At 39.2% G+C, this 12391-nt stretch overlaps 1 long non-coding RNA gene across 3 annotated transcripts in view; it reads left to right on the top strand.

The window, feature by feature from the left end:
* LOC147655659 (uncharacterized) overlaps positions 1 to 12391 on the top strand; it is a 101903-nt gene that overhangs the window by 53335 nt on the left and 36177 nt on the right. The window contains exon 1 of one of the 3 annotated variants that reach the window (XR_015289639.1): positions 7882 to 7927. The exons of the other annotated variants lie outside the window; for them this stretch is intronic. This is a non-coding gene — a long non-coding RNA (uncharacterized LOC147655659). Of the gene's footprint in view, positions 1 to 7881; positions 7928 to 12391 lie in introns of those variants that run through there. 3 annotated transcript variants of the gene reach the window in all.

Below are 12391 nucleotides of genomic sequence, written 5' to 3'. Positions count from 1 at the left end.
GTAAGAGCCAAAGAAAGCAGTTCCAAGAAAAATGAAGTGAATTAGAAAAGGAGCTAGGACAGAGCTCCTCAGTACTGTTTTTGTTATCTATTTTCCATAATGAAAGAATGGAAATAAGCCTTATTTAGAGTATCTTTTTCTTAAGTTGCTGGAAAAATCAGATAATTTGTAGTAAAACATGAAATGGCCTGGACTTCTTTAAATAAACTACACTTATTCAATGTAACCAAGATACAAGCTCATCTTTGGTAAGAAACAGAGTTATTCATGTCTTTGTGCTATTTTTTTATTTTTTATTTTTTATGCATTAGGTGTTCTGATCAGTGAAATGTGATGAAAGGGAAGATGCAAGACAGGAGCCATGTATTATATTTTAAAAATACTTTTTATTTAGCTTAAAGTTGATTTTTGAGGAAAAGAAAATAGGGCTCTTTATTTAGTACCCATATTTATGACAGAACCTTAATATAAATTAAATCACTTAAAGGGAATTAAAGGAATATGCTTTGGTTGTATTTGTCAAATAACTTGGTTGATGTAAAAATAATCTACCAAATTATGTCTGTGGGGTCAGTAGGGATCAGAGGAAGGCTTCCCTCTCAAATGCTGTGGAAGATGACATTTTAGTTCTGTCATCTGCTGAATGGATTTGAATTTGTATTTCTGCATTTCCATAAAGTGCTCTCCTTGTTGTGCTCCCATATGGCTGCTCTCACTCTCCTACTAAAGCTATTTCAGTTTATATAATGTGCTTCACCCCCTCAGTGGATTGCTGCTTGAACCCTGAGAGCATTTCCTCCTGTGAGAGTGCCCTGGTGCTTTGTATAACCCCTCAAACCCCTCGTGATTTACGCCTGTGCACAGACCTGTGGGCAAAACACCTCTCCCTCACCCTCCATGACACAATTTTCTGCATTAATCAAATCCCATGCACTCTCTGCACAGAAGAGTAGCGAAGTGTATTCCTATAAATCCACCTGCTCCTTCCTCCCAAAACTGAACACCTCAGGCTTGGCCACCACCAGTCTCCCATAAACAAAGGTCAAAGAAATTTACAGGGAGGCAGGAAAGGATATTATATGTTAGTATGGGTCTCTTCTTTCCTTGGCAGTAGTGATCTCCACTCTATTGTCCTGAGCTCTTCATTTGGCTGCTGCTTCCACAGCAACCTGACAGCTTCATACTGCGGTGTGGCCAGGCTGGCCAAACTGAGTGTCTTTGCTTTTTGTTTCCCAGGTGATACAAAATAAAACCTTAAAAGGGGAGATGTTTTTTCCCAGTGATCCTAATAGATCCATCTTCCTCCATATGCCTTCTGATTTCATAAATGGCTGGAGTTGCCCCTCTGTCTTTCCTAGCCTGCACTCCAAACACTTACCAGTCTGTTATGTGCTTCCCTAGTTTCCATCTCCTGGCAAAGAGCAGATATGCTGGGGCTGCCCATCTTAGTGTGGGGCCACCTTCACTTACAGCTCCAGTAAAAACTACTCATTTCCCAAATCTGGGAATTTGGGCTGCTGCTGCTGAGGACTGTATTTAATCTCTCAGCCCCATGGTGCAGGTGAAGCTTTTTTCAATCTCTTCAGAAAATTGTGAAGGAACAGGGGAAATCACTTTGAGAGAGTGGATAGATGTTCAGGGCAGGAATGCTAGAATCAACCAAAGGAAAATATTTAGTGGATATGGATCATCTTTTTGCTGTATCAGAATATCTCTGCCCATCAGCCATTTCTGTTGCACGATGAACATAAACCAGAATTAGCACTTTGAAGTTAGGGTAGAGCTATAAATCAATTGGGAATCTGCTTTCTGTTTTATGACCAACAAAATGTTCGCTTGGTGCAGACACTTGCTAAGCCCCTCAGCTTTCAATGTGAAGTTCTTGCTGTGGCAGATAATGGCTGCAAGGTTTTGCTGGCTGCTGTAAGTGAAAGGGAGGAGTTCTGATCTTTTAAATATTGTGGAGGATCACAGAGCAGCAAGGTTCAAAGTTATGAAACCTCTCTAATACCCAGCAGCAATGTAATTTTTTCCTTATTAAAGACATTTGCCTAATTTTTATGTAAATAGCCGCTGCCTGGTGGCCACTCTAATCCAAGAGCATTACTGCTGGCAAACAAGGGATTAAGAAGAAAATGCTGAATTGAAATTAAAGCTGTAGGGCCTGATAGAGCTAGGTTACCATTAAATTCTATAGATATTCTATTATTCTTGCCAGCTCCATTGTGCTTTATTTTAGTGCTCAGGGTTTTCTATAGCTAAAATATTTCTTTAATCCTTTTTTCACACCCTGTAATGAAAACCTTGATGCTGAATAATCCACTGAGGTTTGTGCATTTCTTAGATCTCTGCTTCATTAAATTACCAAATTTAAGTGGCAACAGAGGAGCATAGCAAAATGTCAACATGGCTTTACAAAGCCAGAGGTTGCCATTTCTAAAGATGAATATGATTTCTATTAATGCTTTTTTTCTACATTTCAGCACCAACCTTTATAAAGTAATGGAGGGATGGGAAGAACTCCAGGGCAGTCTTTCAAAGTCCAGTAATATGTATTTTTCTCAGTCAACGTTCTCTTGAACCAAGAAACCCAGGGAAATGGGTTTACAAGGATATTGAGTCTGAACTCCATTGCTGGACATCTTGGGATTTGTTGGGTTTGCACTCTGTTAATGATATCATATGGTCTTTGAGTGCTCATTAGTATTGTGGCATTTGATACTGCAGATATGGCCAAAAGAAACAGAAGTCCAACATGAAACAGTGGAATCAAAGCTGCATGTTTTTTTTAGTGGCTGATAAAGTGTCTTCCCCCAGCCATCTGAGTGTCTGATCTGCAGACACTAATCTCTGGAATTTGTGATGACATTCCTGGTCCCTAATCAGTGTTATATTTCATGTACGTTGTGCTCGGACTTTCTTGGGTTAAGGAAGAGAACTGTTATTCAGTGTAATATAATGTCAGTAGCACTGCTGAGGATCCTGATATATATTTGTTTAGGTTCATCTTGAGGGGCATTGGTACAATTCTAGCATTGAAGATCAACTAAATTCTTGATTCAAAACTTGTGCCATTTTTTTTTTTTGCTTTTTTAATTCAAAATGCCCCACAGTTCAAACCCATTCTTTCAGATGGGCTCTTGGTCATGTCAGCAGGACTTTTGGTTAAGAAAGGAAAATAGGCATTTGTTCTTAGGGCAAGTAGCCACTACAGCGAGTTCTGCTAAACAAAACTGCATGCTGGGTAGTACAAAAGAGAATCATTATTAAGGAATCTGTTAAAACCAATATGGGGCCTAGCACCCCATGTTGGGACAAGATTTTTCTGTCACTAGAATGACTAAAGGAAGTCTCATTTTTAAAAGTGCTTGAGAGGTACTGGAGACAAGAATTTAGTCACACTTCACTTGGATTCCTCAGGAATGTCTTTGTTTAGTTTAATACAACTGATTTCAGTTGTGATGAGGCAGAACCCATACCTGAATGGAACAAAAGCAGTCTCAACAGAAACCTGAAACAGGATTTACATTTTATGGTTTTTGACCTTATGGCTCCTAGGAGGAATGAATCATCATGTCCTGTGAGACATAACCTAACCTCATCTCTTCTTTGGCTGGAACTGCAGAACTTGAAAGGAATGCAGTAGATGCAGAGCATAGGCTTTGCAAGCATTTTATGTTTGGGTTTTTTAAAATTATACACACATATAAAACCTATGTATCGTTTTCTTTGACCTTTGTTCTTGGACAATTTATTTCCATTTACCAGAATCCTGGTGCTGTTGCTTGATGAGAGCTGCTAGCCTGACCTGTGGTTTCCAAATGCCAGGTCATAAGGGAAGGGAAACATATGAGAATTGTGGAAATGCAGAGAAAACTGCTGTGCAAATTTGCATCAGGTGTCCTCAGGCATTTAAGTTCTGTAAACTGTATATTGGTGAGATAAACACCAGGAATGAGAACAATTATATTAGGATTAAAAAGGAGTTTCTGCTGAAAGGAGAATTGGGCGAACAGATGCTCTCACTATCAAGATGATTAGTTTTAATAGTGATGTATGATAAACTGCAGCTATCTAGTGACTTGTCTGTGTAAGACATTTCACATACATAAAGTGCAGCTACAATAAGGGACAGCACTGCAGGAATGGGGGGATAGATTAACTGACCTAAATTATGTAGATTCATCTTACCTTGAAAGGAATATGAACTAGATGACTTTTTGAAGTCCAAACTATTTCTATGTAAGTCTATGAATTTTCATTATTTTCAGTGCTTTTTATGGGGGAGGATAGAAAAGTACTTTAACTGCAAGCCTATATTTTTGATTGTGCACATCGTGTTACTTTGGTTGAGGAAACCTAATAATTTCACCGGAGGACAAATCTATTGCCTGCTGTTGCTAGTACTTTATGAAGTTCTGAACATAAATAATGCTAATGAGTTTGCATGGGATATTATCTTCTAATAAATTCAGTAGATATCCAGTTTCATGTGGCCCAAATCCACTGGTCCTATTATGGTACATTGCTCTTGTCATACCTTGTTAAATAGGGAAGATGACTGCTAAGACTCTTGGATTATCTGTGGGACTCCCTCTGTTTCCTGAGTGGATCCCATGTGAAGGTACTTGGGATTTTCCTGCATTCTGGTTTTCACTTTTTTTTTTCCCAAATCGAAAGGGTAGTTCACTGTAAAGTTGTACAGTGGTGCATGAAATAAGGAGGGAAATTGTCTAGAGTAAATTTATGATTCAAATGTTGGCATAAAATATAGAGTTACTAGATATGACATTCTCTTTTCAAGAAACACATGCTTACACTCAGAACTGTCCCATTCATACCTAAAAGAAGACATGTTGTTTGCACCAAAATAGAGAGTCTGAAGGGCTTTACAGCTACGACAGTGAACCCAATATCGAGGATTCAGCCTTGCATGTTACAAATAAAATTTCCTGTAGTTTTGCTAGTTGGGGTAAAAATTTGTAAGGGAGCTGAGTCTGTACGATCCAATAAGCCAGTCACTGGCTATCTGAAACTGGCAAGAGGTTTCCCCCCACAGTGGGGTGATAGTTCTGCCAAATTGTCCACTGAAGGTCTTTTATCCTTGCTTTGGAAGCAACTGAGTTGGGATAGAAGTCTGTGTTGACCACTGATCTCATCTGCTCTTCCAGCTTCTGTGTGGGAGTCATACTGGTAAAACAATGACACTGTGTTTTCAGAAAATGTCAGCTTATATATGTTTTGGCTATGGGGGCTGAGAAGTGCCTTGAGTGATTTATACAAGATTGGACTGAGAGGTGTAAAAATAGCCAGGGCTGGGAACAGCCCTAACAAGCAGCACTTTCTGGGTATGGAGCTGCAAGGCACAAGCCAAAAACTCCTGACAGAGGAGTGGGAAGTCCAAGACTCTTAACTCCTCTGCCTCATGTTTTCCTCTCCTGTTTTAGTTCTAGTATGGGGTCTAGCAGTAAATCTGACCCTGATTAAGGGGTATTTGTCTAATCACATGTTCCTGGGAGTAGAAAAGAGACAAAATAGGAAAAGTTGGGTCTGCTTCCTAATCTCATCATAGTCTGTGCAGAAGAGTAATCAGCTTTAGGTCAAAATCAGCAGCAGAATGATATTCCTTCCATGCTGATTCAGTTCTAGTGGCTGATTATCAAAAGTGCAGAAGCAGGATCACATGTGCACTCCCTTATCCTGTGCTCCTGTGCAACTGTGGGGGCTGCCCTTGTCATAAGGGCATCTGAAGTCCTCAGCCCCCACCCCTGTCTCCCAGCTTGGCAGAAGGCATGATCCTGCTCTAAAGCAGAGACTCTTGTCCAGAGATAATTTTAGCTCCCACCCTTTCAGGCACTGCTTATTAAACTCTCCACAGCCGTGTCTGGTCTCTGGATTTGCATCTGTATAAAACAGTATGAATTAATATCAGATAAGGACATTTCAGTCTGTATTCTTGGGACTTATGCATGGAAGAGACTCTAAAGCAAAGTTTATCATGGTAAAGAATAAAACAAATATATGCTTGCTCTACTGTTGTTTTTTTGTTGTTTATGGAGCTGGAGTTTGCTATGTGGTGTTGTTTTTTCGGGATGTTTTTGTTTGGTTTTGATTTTACCACTATGAGAGACAAGGTACTGGTCTGGCTGTATTTTTGGTCTGACTCAATATTGACCACCCTCAGTAATGTTCTTAATGTTCAAAAAATACTGGATTACAAAGAAAAATAATGTTTGGTTCAGCAGTAGCAGTTTCTACCTATGGTAATCAATGCTAAACAGTTCTGGTTTGTTTTTTTTTTTTGTTTACAGATTCCTAAAATCTCAGAGGTAATTTCACTTTTTAACTGTAGGACGTGTTCTCACTTTGGGGTGGTAGAGGGGAATACATGGGGCCTGATTTCTCTTGATCTGCTTTGGGGTAGGAAGAAAATTTTGCATATAAATCTTAGGTAAAGTTTTGACCATTGGAAAGAAATTCTGTATGTTTACTGCTGTCTAGGATTAAATTGGTTGTCTATTTGCATATGTGAGGGTAGATGAATGCATGCAGTACTGCCAGGGTCTAAATTTACTCCACATACATGTATATACTTATGCATATTACAGTCTCTTAAGTAGATGTATAGATTTTATGGAAATCTATATTGTAAAAATGTTGATATACTTTTCTACAATCACATATATGCCTCCTGCATATGCATGTATGTGTAAAGTAGTAGTTTATCATTGCCAAGTATGAACAATACTTAAAAACACATTCATCAATACAGGTATTTGACTCTTTTATCAGTCCTGCCACAGAACCTATTTCCTGGGTGGGAGGAATAATGAGGGAGAAAAAGGTGCTATTCATAGAAAATGGATCACCGAAACAAAGTTTCATGAAATGTTTTTTCCTTACTTTTCATTAAACTTCTGCCATTTTAAAATATACATAATTTTTTTCCCCAGAAAAAGGTGTATTTTTCTAAAAGTCCTTTGCAAGCTTCTTAAATGCTACTCTTTCTTATTTCGCTCTTCAAAGAGCAGCAGCAATGCTGCTTTCCCTCTTTTCAACTTCAAACTGTGCTGCTCTGTTGGTCCAGCACAGCAAGAGTGCTTTGAACCTGAGGAGAGAATCCAGCTCCTTTTTTTGGAACCTTGAGAAGGACTTTTTGAGAGAGCTGTAATTAGCATTTTCTTTTCACCCCAATGCATCTTTCTTGACTTGTGTAGAAGTAAACCAAATAATAATAAACATATTTACACATGTGTGGTTGCCTTGGGTCCAGCAGAGATGTTCATACTTTATGTTCACACTTTATGGGGTTTCTTGGATCCTGTTAGCTGGACCTTTAGCCAGAGGTTGTGGTATCTATGAAACTTTTCACAGGCTGCTGACTCTGTGTGGGGCAAGCGTGAATTGACTTTGGTTTCCTCTCGGGGTGACTTTGTTCTGCACAGAGTAAAAAGAATTGGTGAATGTCAAAGGAAGGAGCCACAAGTCATATTGATCTTGCTTGCTAGACAGCCAGTCCCTCGGTGGCTTTTATTCTTGGTGGCCCACCTTGGCTGCAGCGGTGCGAATCTGCCAACGAGACACCATGTGAATTCAAGCAAAGCTGAGCTCCACAGTTCCTGCTCCATACTTGCACTTTGCCCCAGGTGATTTGACAGAGAGAGATCAAAGGCTGTCATCTGGATATGTTCCTAGATAAGGCCTTAATGGGGGTAAGTGCTGGAGTGGAAAGCAGAGGAAGTGTGCTGCTGCTTTTCCTCTGACTATAAATAGCCAGGTCATCAGTACAAATTTCAGCTGTCTGGCATCAGCATTTCCAGCTGATTTGTGGAACACCACTGAGCACTCCTAAGACCACTCTTTTTACTCATTTTGTTCTAGATATTCACCCATGTCACCTCCATGTGAGACGTGGAACATGTTGCAGGTAAAATTAAAGACTCTGTATTAGTTTTGTCTATTTTAAATACCTGGTGGTTGGGATCTCAGCCCACAGAGAAGCCCTTCCAATACCTCAACAGGAGAACTATGGAGACTGAAGCAAGTGGTTGGAGTGGGTTTTTTTTTGGTGGGGAAACCACTACTGAGGTGGTTCCACATGTCCTGTAGGAGACTTGTAGACTCTGAGCTACTGGTACAGCAAAGGGAGTGAGCTGCTGTTCTTGGTGTAAGCAGGGGTGATGGAATCAGCCAGTCTAAATGGGACAAGGGTGTGCCACGTTATTACAGCGCCACTGTGACTTCTGAAAATATCTGTGGGAAAGAAAGGTTCTTATAAACGACCTCACTAAGGGAATCTCTATAAATACAAATACCTTGAGAAACAGAGAATTGTAAAGTTAGCAGCATCTTCATTTTCCTTGAAACTGTATATTTTTATCCGTTCTCCCAGCAATTAAATATTTCCTGGTCTATAAACAGCTTCGTGTTTACAACACACTTTTTTTTAGGCAGTAACTTGTCCAGATATCCTGTAGTAAGAGAAAACCCTTCAAGTGTGAAGGATTTGTTAATGGAAATTGGTTCAATAAAGCTTCCCTTTCCACCCTTGTCCCCCTCCCTACCAGCACATGCATAGACTAAGCAGAGGCTTGCTGCCTCTCTGTAGTAATGTGAATTTTGAGTTGTTGATAAATAGAAGCAGGTTAACAACTAACATCAAAGGTTTACCAGATTAAAGTCAAAGGAAGATGGGATTTTCAAGGGCTTGAGTAAACAAAAAGGTTGAGATTCTCAATTATCTCTTTAATATGAGACTCAATAGGCTTAAACGAACAGAGGAACAAACATGCCTGTTCTGCTGACCGCCACACTACTGGGTTGCTTACTGTAAGTCAGTTAAAGGCTACATAAGGAATGAAAGATAAGGCAAATAGGTTTGTCTGGAGAGTGAGAGATCATTAAGAAGAGGTGACTGTTGTGTTTGATGTAGTAAGAGGTGGAGGAAAAACTAACTATGGCTTAATGGGCATAGCAGATTCTGAGACATATGTGGCAATTATTAGTCATACTATTTGAATCTGAAAGGGCATTTGTTCAAAGGACTGCTTAGAAAAGCTCAGGCTGGAAAGAGGACCTATTAAATCAGCTCTGCTCCTCTGAGCATGTGGTGGGTTTTTTTCCCTTTCCCTGAAAGTCTTAGGATACGTCTAGAGAAGAGGATGATGAAATTTCACAAGTGTTGTAAGAAGGATAAGATTTGTACCTATTATTATTGCAGGAAGTTTTAGTTCTCTCTAAAAAAGCCAAATTTACCTGCTGTGAATATGGTTAGATTGACAATAGGACACATGTACCACCTGCTTCTATGAGATTAAGATAGTTTAAACAAAGCCACACAGAATGTGTCATAGATATTTATGAAGTGAAGAATTTCTAATCTTCTATCCACTGTTGTGCTGTCTTTGCATAATACAAAGAGGAACCATATGAAATTAGAGATGAAGTAAAAAAAAAAAGCCCAAGCACTGAATTTAACCCATCATCACATATTGCTCATACTTGAGTTTAAAACACAAAGGAGGAAAATTGTAATTGCATTTGCAATTGTACATGAGGTGTAAAAGGTATAGGTACCTTTAAAAAAAAAAAACATCTCCTTCACTTCGAGTTCTGAATTTTTTATCTCTTTTCTGAGACTGAGAGGGTGGCTAGGAATTATTTTTATTATGAATCCTTCTTGCTTCTTTTGTTAAGAGTACCCAAGGACATCTTTTATTTCTGTGTCAATAGAATAAGTGCATGTTGGCTGCTAGCTTAGTGTGCATACTCATACAAATTTTGAAAAGTATTTAAAGCCATATACCATTCAAGACATGATGTTCTATTGATACAGAATAGTTACAGGTGAACAAGTGTAAGCAGCTAATATTGACTGTGCTATCACAGACCATAAAGGAGTTATTGTGTTCTCTCAATTGTGTGCGAGGTCAGTGGAATTTAGAGTAAATTGTATTTTTGCCAAGTAAAAATCTCAAGTTTTTCCACTTCTAAGTGTCTCACAGGTTACTAAGGTATTTCAATTACCTGCTTATAATTGTAGTCAGTTTGATCTACAATATTGCCCCCACCCGGTGCCTTAAAATTTTAGAGATTTGTTTTGGTCATCATGTTGCTGCATATTTTCCCAGTTTGTTGACCTTAATGAGGGATCTCATACCACTGTAATGGAAATTATTTTATCTGTACAGTGACTTGACATTATGTATTAGTTGATGTTATCTTATAGGAGTCTTATCACTCCTATTTTTACTTAATGTTATCTTCTTCCACTAGTTCCAGTTTTTTCTGAAAAGGCTACTATGAGGAATACAATTTTATAAAAAATTAGTGCTTGGTTATAGAGGAAAAAAGGATTTTCTTTAATTTTTTTTTAAATTTTTTTTTAATGAGGGGCTGGTAAGCCGGAGAGGATAGAATATTCTGAGTAGTAAATATTTAAAGTGGCAGCCTGGTACCATTTAAGTGTATGGGTTTGCAATCTGGAATTTCTTCCAGAATTTTTATTCATTTTGTCCAAGTGATGTAAACAGGGTTCCATAATTATGTCCATGTGAGAGCACAAAGCCTCAGAGACAGATGTACATTGTGCAAAATGGAGCATGCAGCTGAATGTAACGAAGCATACCATCTTCTGAGATATCGCATAGAGGGCTAGATTTTAGCCAGCTCATACTGTGTGCTGCCATCCTGCATATTATTATGAAATCAACTTTTCCATAGCTTTGTTCTCACTAGTAACGTAATAGAATTATTTTGTAGTTTAATACCTTTGCAGGTTCTGTAGCAGTTTACTGTGGGCTGTGTTACATAGGTCTCTGGCTGGTTTTTGAATTTTTGGAGGTAATAAAACATTTTATTTTGCTTGGTTCCTTTTTTTCACATCTAGAGAAAATATGTCACTCCACAATTCATTGATCCCATAACAGACTGCAGTAATATTTCCAGTTGGGATGTTGAAATGCCCAGTGTTTCACCTGGAGGGCAGCTGTGGGGATCATGAGAGTTTCAGCAATGTGCTATATACTTCTTATAGGAAGTTGGGAGATGTTATTAAACACCACGTCTTATCTTTTATCTTTTGCTAATTTTGCACTTCCCATTAACAAAGCTTTGTATCAACAAAAGTAAAATGTGAAGTGTTGTCTGCTTTGTCTGCAGTCCAACAACAGAGCCTGCTGTAGCAGGCTTTTTCTCACTCTTTGCCATTATATCAGTGTTGCTATGGTGAATTAGGAAAATGCTGGCTATTAACTTGATGTTGAATGAGACATTCTCATCTCAATGAGTGGAGATTTGCCCACATAACACTCCATAATGTGGAGGTATAGACTCCTGTTTCCCATACAGAAAGCTCTGTAGTTTGCAGCACCCTTTGAAGCAGCTGTGGAGAGATCCTGTGTCTCTGTCCTGCCAACTGAATGGATGATTTTTACTTAATGAGAAGAAACAATTCAGAGACCTGCCTCTTTCACCTGGAAAAGGAGTGGAAAATACCTCACTCTGTATTTTCATGTTCATTAGGGTTCCATGCAATTGCTAATGAGAAATGAACTAAAATTACAAATTAAGCCAGTATACTGGCTGCAATTTGGTCTCCATACAAGCGTACTCCTTTAGGATTGCTATTGCCAAAGCTGTAAAATAAAGCTTGCCTTTTGTGACGTGTCTCGTACCGGTCTGGAAAGTGCCAGGAGTTTCATGTCACTTACATGGTAATGATGGCAAGCATGCAAGCAGTGAGCAAGTGTAGAGGACTCATAATTTATGGAGAAAAAGCAAACCTTCCACATCTTCCCTCCATTATGTGGATGAGCAACTCAGTTATTTCTGTGCTCTTCACCTACTGCTGGTCACAGAACTCGGGGTATGTAGAGGAGGAGACAACCAGATACGTGGAGGAGGATGAATGCTATTCCACTTTCTGAGAGAAGGAAATTGTGAAGGCATGAAGTGGTCCAGTACTATATTTCCAGTGTAGCCCCGCCTACAAGGGACAAAATATCACTGGACTGTGGAGCTTAGCTGCAGTAAAAATGGGGTTTGTGACTCTAGGCTAAGTAGAAAGGACAGATTTTTTGTCCATGAAAGTTTTGAAGGTTGTACAGCCTCATGGTAGAAGCTATGTTCAGTAGCTCTCTCTGTCTCAGAAACCAGACAGGGTCCTTCACTACATTCCTGAGTGCATTTCTCCATGAGGGGACAATCACAGCAGTCTTGTCATTTTGCAAGAGAAGGGGTGACTTATCCTGAAAGGAAGAAAGGTTTTGTCTGCTGCAGTGGTTATAATGCCTGCTACAAGCCACACACTCCAACTGAGAACAGTGATAAAATGTGTTTAATAATAATGACCCACAACATTTGAAAGGAACCCACCAAGAAACACTGCTAA

The sequence above is a fragment of the Cyanistes caeruleus genome, chromosome 1 (assembly GCF_971803275.1).
Source record: "Cyanistes caeruleus chromosome 1, bCyaCae1.hap1.1, whole genome shotgun sequence".
NCBI classification, from domain to species: domain Eukaryota; kingdom Metazoa; phylum Chordata; class Aves; order Passeriformes; family Paridae; genus Cyanistes; species Cyanistes caeruleus.
The sequence above is the reverse complement of the archived record's forward strand: the minus strand, read 5'-3'. Positions and strand labels throughout refer to the sequence as shown.